Genomic DNA, 6,709 nt, shown 5'->3' with positions numbered 1-6,709 from the left:
CTCGTGATGTCTCTCAGCTAGCGTATCGGATCGGATCGATGGAGTTATGCCGGGTCGTATCAACAGAATTGTTCGCATCCTGTCAGGTCTTTTTAGGGTCATGTCGATAGAAACCAGTGATGACTTTACCGGCTCGTGGCGACGGAATTGTTCGGGATCGTGTCGGGTTCTGTCACCGGTACTGTTAGGGTTGAGATGTGTAGACGGAAGCGTTCCGTTTTCGTTTGTTGTCGACTTGACATTTGTCGCAGTCGTACTGCCGTGTGTGATGATGATAATGATGATGATATTTTTGGAGATCTGTATTTTTTTAACTCGTTAATTTTCATACTTACCAAACACTGTATTTGTAAGTTAGCGAAACCACGCATAAAACAACACGACATTTGACAAAAAAAAAACTCGCTCAGATTAAATATGGTATAAATAAACGGGGCATTTTTAATTAAAAATAATTATGTAAAGAGCACAGTTTATTTTTGAATATTGGTAATAAACAAACAAAACACCTTACATGGTGGACTTTTCCAAACACCTGTCTAGCGCAGTGCATCAGCCACAGAAACAATTTAAACAATAAACTAATAAAATTGAAGAAAGAAATTGACATGTTTAATTTACATACTAACAACAGTAATAAAATCACCAAAATGTAACCACAATGTAAACAGATAATCCGTTAAAGTCAAGTGTTAACATAATTCAGAACATGGTAGAAAATACAATAAAATAGCAACTGAAACAGGCAACTGTTTTGCGAAGGTTTTTGGTCAAACTATATCACATTCGCTCGCTGAAATCTATTATAGATCGATGGAGGGAAAATACTTTTTCGGCATATTATATTAGTATGATCCGATTTACACAAAGTATCTGATTAATGTTCGGGTAAGTAAAAATCATGCATAAAAGAAAACAAAAAATACTAAAACTACATCCTACAGAAAATAAAACTTTGTTTTCTGATAAGCGAAATATAGAGATTCCGTTTAAGATTGTTGCCGAACGCAATAAAATGTTCTGCACTCGCAACAAATGCCTGCGCATTCTAAAGACAAAAAGGATTGTGTAGACGATCCAGTAAGAGTAAACTCTCAATGCGAATTATTTTCAAAATGAGATAAAGAAGACATATTTTGATGTTTAATATTTATTCTAGGACGAGTCTGGGTGCCCGGCGTTGCCAAGGTGTTTTGAGGTTTGTGTTAAGCAAAAAAGAAAGATGGTAGTATGTAGGCAGACAGGCTCGAACCCATACAGCGAAGGAGGAAAAAACGTTAAAAAATCGTGACGTCTTTGTTGTTGCGTCCATCGTTAAACCGAAAGTGGCGAAGGTTTATATTTAGGCTAATCACTCGAAAAGAGGGGATGAATTTCGAAAATATCACCGAAAATATCGACCCCTATTGTAGAAAGTGCCTAGTTGAGGGTGAAGGAATTAATGTTTTTAGCAAAATCTGTCGCCTCTGTCGAACGTTTCAGGCATACATATGTTACATATATGGGGGTCTTCTTAAAAGAGAGAGTCTTAGGAAGAGATGCTTAGAAGGAGTCTTATTACAGTGAGGGATGTTGTAAGACTCAGAGAGAAATAGAAGTTCATTTTATTGTAAGAGAGACTTTGAGAGATTGTTCATGTTAGGAGAGATTCTTATATTTATTTTACAACTGTTCATTCTTTTCTTGTGTAGAATGGAAGAGAAGGAGATCTCTTAGAGTGAAGGGATATAGTGTTCAGACAGTTCGGACACTATGATGTTGAGACGTGTATGTAAATACATATAACACAAATATATAATACAATTGGACTTTACCTTTGTATAAGAAACATAAGACACAAGACGAGCTTTACAAAAACACTTGGTTTATTCTTCACGACCGGCCGTTCCATCACCAAGAATTCAAAGTCTCACATTTTTCCTTGAAGTGGCGTCTCGCTCCCAGACGTCTGACTGTCTCTGAGTCTCTTCACTGACTGACTAATTCTAAAGTTTTTCTCTCCCTCGAACTTTCTATTTTCCGTGACGTCATACACATGTTAAAACATGTGCTTTCTTTCACGTGTCCTGGACATACGTGTCCAAACTTTTCCTATTTCTACAAAAGTAATTTTAACCTATATTCAATATGTTAAAACATTATCTTATGAGCTGCATTCTTTCAATTTAAAATTTCATAATAAACTTGACAGCTAACATTCTTTTCTTGAATATTTATCTATTTCTAAACAAATGTTTAGTTTTACATTTTGTAATTCTCACACGTAATCTATTTCTAAACAAGATTACGAGGTTCGAATTTCGCCTATGCCATTTCATTTTCATTTTAAACTAAATTCTCCATTTTTATACTTATATGAAAAGGGGACAGCCCTTATCATGTAACACATACATACATATATATACACATACATATATACAAACATTCAAACAGACAATGTTTTGGCAGACATACACACATACATACATGCATACAAACATTTAAACAGGCGAGTGAGATTTATATTATAAATATAAACGAAGAACGAAAAATTAATTTGTTCTAGACTAGCAAAAAATGATACAGGGATAACTTTGCAAAAAGTTACTGAAGATACCATGAATAACCTTAGCATAACAAAATTATGTAAAGCAAAAAAAAAAAAGAAAACTAGTCCAGATTAAAAAAAAAACTAGCCCAGATTGAAAACAACAACAGAAAAACTAGTCAAATTAAAAAAAAAATAACTAGCCCAGATAAAAAAAACAAAATAAAAAATCCAAACGTAACTGATTTATAATTCGTAATGTGAAAATAAGAAATCGTAGTGCTAATGCATATTTATTCAAAAATAAATGTTGTTTTTAATTTAAATATAATAAGAGTATGTAAGAAAAATCCGGAAAGATTTTATTACATTACATCTAAAGAAGAAGGTAATAATTATAGCATAAATATACGTAAATGTAGAAATAAATACATGGAATGTTATATCTTTCTTGGTATTTGTCGTAAATTGACGACATACCTTGAAAAAAATATGGCATATGCTGAAATTACCGATAAAATAGGCAGAAGCTCATCAGGAAATATATTAAAATACATTTAAAAAAAAATGATACTAGAAATAAAACATGTACTAAAAATAAACCTTACAAACGAGAGGTAATAGGACGTCTACCAAACAAACTGCTGTTGCCGTCATTAGAACTAGTTAACACAATTTAGTAAGGGGTATTTTTAATTCGGAGAGTTGCACTACGCGATTCGTTGTCTTAGAATCCTGATTTTATATTTTAAGTCAGTCACTAACCACCATCCGATCAAAACTGAATTACAATTATTACCTCTTTTTCAGATATGGGGAAAAAGAATAACAGAGATAGAAATAACGGGAGACACGTATGCTCAGAAGCAAGAACCAAAGATATATTAATTATATTTACAGATTTTGCATATCAGTCAACTTGATTTGATCTTTTCTGCCGGTGTACCCTGATTGTGCTGTCAATATCCGGGTTGGATGTGCACTAACATTCTGTAAAAGAAAACAAACAAACAAACAAAAAAAAAACACCACTGACTTAATTTTCGTAACTCCATCTGCGTACAACTCAAGTCGGGTATAAGACCCATAAGCATGGATAGCTAGATCTCCCTCAAAATGGCTGTTTTCCATTGTGCCAGAACCCCAACCGACAAGAGAAAAATATACAAGCTGCTTTATATGATCATGTCCGTCATTGATCTGTTCCTTTTTAAGAACATCTTAATCGCTTAATATTCACATGAATGGACGTATCTTACAAAAGGCTGTATTTCATAACACCATCTTTTATTTACTTGACACATTGCTATGATCGGAATTCCATCGCGTCTTTCGAAAAAGACTCGGCGTGTGGTAATTACAGTCTCCACAGTTGGAAATAATATTGTCCGGAAGTTGGAACAAAGTGTCTATGCTCCTAGGTCGCCCATACCGTCTTTTTAATTACATGACCAACCGTCGAGTGTTCATTTTGTTGGTCTACCGTTGTACGTGAGTGCGGGTTACAGTCTTTCTTGACAGGATGTTATGAAATTGATGATTATTTATTTCCCTCCTATTGGAAACAGTAGATATTTTGTAGACATGTGTTATTTAAGCTACAACATTAATGACATGTAATTTCTGTTGCAAATCTCTTCGATAGAGCATGAGAGTTATGACCTTGTATGGACAGCTTTCAATGAAATAAGTAATATAGTTTTTATTACAAACCTTGAGTGAAAATGTATGATTATCCCCACATGTTCTCTGTTATTCCTTCTTGACTATATAAACATTTAAAAACTATTTCGAAATAATATAAAGGTGATATTATCTAGATTCCAGTATGCAATAATGAGAATAATATGATTAATTCCACGGATTATTAAAGATTGTTTCTGTGTAATTTTTTAATCGGTGTCTCATGTTGGTGCAAACATAATATCGTTTTTTGACGTTCAACTACAATAGATCATAAGTCTTTTCATAATAAACGTTATTAATAAAAGTAAGAACCATTAAAATCGACACATTTTTATCAACCTGAAACGAGTTTGTTTATCAGATTAGCATAGAAATCCGGAGTTCTTGAAGCGATGAAGTTATTGAAGGCCGATTTTTTTTTCTTTACAAAGCATTTTTCGCGCAGAAAGAGATGCTTACAAAAATAATAATTGTAGTTGGCGAGAGGTCAGGTGAATATGGCAGATGAGGCAGAGTCTCGTAGCCCAATTCGTTCAGCTTCTGCAGGGTCAGTTGAGCAACATACGGGCGAGTGTTATCATGGAGGAGAATTGGCCCCTTCATATTGACCAATCTCGGGCACATACCTTCTTCTGCATTTCGTCAATTTGTCAGTAATACTTTTCCACTGTAATCTTTTCACCCGTATTCAAAATGCTGTGATTTATGAGGCAGACCGCCGACCACCAAACAGTAACCATAACATTTTTCTGGTGCAATTTCGGCTTCGGGAAGTATTGTGGAGCTTCTGCGGCATCCACCTGTGTACCAAACGTCTCCGGTTTTCGTAGAGGTTCTACTTCTAATCACACGTCACAATCCGGTTGAGAAATGAGTCGTTTTTGTTGCACAGGAGAGTAGATGAACCTCAAAACGACGATTTTGTTTATTATTGTTCAATTCATGCGTCACCAATTTATCCAACTTTTTTTACTTCCAGATTTGCTTTAAATGGCGAATGACTGTTGAGCAGCCGACAACGACTTCAACAACCTCGCGTGTGGGGTTTGTGAGGATCGGCTAAAATTAAGGCTAACAATCTTCGCTCCGCGACCGTCTTCATCTTCGAGGCTCTCGTCACCGTTGAGAAATATCTTGAACCACTGTTGTGCAACACGTTTCTTATTGGTTCGTAGGTCATGAGCTGTCTGGGCAGGTTTTCGGCCTAGTTTGAACTGGAACTTGAAAATCTTGCGGATTTGAGTTTTGTCCATGCTGTCGAAAATGCTGCAAAAAAAATGAATGAAGAGTTTGAGAACGGAAACGAATAACACGGTCCGATAGAGCGAAACGCGTTTTAAAATAATATGTAACATGGTTATATATATATATATATATATATATATATATCAATGATTTAATCTAGAAACTATATAGAAAAGCAACATATGTGAGAAAATGATATTGTTTTTGTACCAACTTAATAGTGTAACTGCGCCTCTATTAGTCGTGGGGAATAAGAAAAATGGTTCAATTGTCTTTCGCCTGAAGAATCAGTGTGAAATAATATAAGAGACAGAGATAGAGATAGAGAGCTAGACACATGAAGAAGACAATAACTTAAGATATACGACTAATCCATGAAGGACTGCATGATATGGTCTATGCTTATATATAGATGAAGGTAGAAACACATACACAAACTCTGTAAGTTAAGATTTACAAACAATTTATTATTCAACAAGGGGCACACAATGAATATTAATGAATTCCTCATTCCGCAGATTTTCTATGATTGCGTTTTTGGTTCACCGACTAAGTCGAATTTGTGATTTTAGAATCCACTCTCGTCCGTTCATACGTTCGTTCTCAAAATTCTTAATAACTAATCATTACATTTTCTGAAATTGTGCATGATCTTTCAACTACCCAAGGGAGGAAATGTAACATTCTGGGATTCTTGATAAAACTTGTGGTTGCGTCCATAGCGCGGCAAAAGATGTAAAAATTGCCAGAAATAGCACTTTCCGAGAAATAGAATCTTTTTAGACCATTAGATCTCTGTGAAAATTACCCACAAGCAAGACCAATTGGTTATAGATCTGGAAAGGTAATATTTGAGCCTGGGAAAATTCTGGGTCTTGACAGTATTAGAGGTGGAAAACACCTTTTTGGTAAATTTCCGAAATTTCAAACTTGTGTTTAAATAGCGGTTTTAAATGGTACCAAATTAAAAAAAAGATAAGCATCTTTTGCTGTAAAACGGTGTAATTTTTTTGTTTAAACCCAATGTTTTACATCAGGATAGGTGTTTAAATGTGCCAAATAGATAAGAGTTCTACGACTGATTTTTGCTAACAGTACAAGGGAAGTAACACTTGCAGACTCGATTTTACAAATATCGATTATATATTCTTAAATTGAACTTTAATACATGCGATTGGTTGTATGATCGTGTAATGCAAGCCTGGATTACTAGGGATTAGTTAAAATCTTCTCATCGATGACTTACCAACT

At 34.7% G+C, this 6,709-nt stretch overlaps 1 pseudogene; it reads right to left on the bottom strand.

The window, feature by feature from the left end:
- Nucleotides 1-4,508: 4,508 nt before the first annotated feature.
- LOC145257993 (histone-lysine N-methyltransferase SETMAR pseudogene) lies at nucleotides 4,509-5,466 on the bottom strand (annotated as a pseudogene).
- Nucleotides 5,467-6,709: the final 1,243 nt, after the last annotated feature.

This window comes from Euprymna scolopes, chromosome 33, assembly GCF_053919585.1.
Source record: "Euprymna scolopes isolate OS-2025 chromosome 33, ASM5391958v1, whole genome shotgun sequence".
Classification (NCBI taxonomy): Eukaryota; Metazoa; Mollusca; class Cephalopoda; order Sepiida; family Sepiolidae; genus Euprymna; species Euprymna scolopes.
This window is presented reverse-complemented; position numbering and strand designations above follow the sequence as displayed.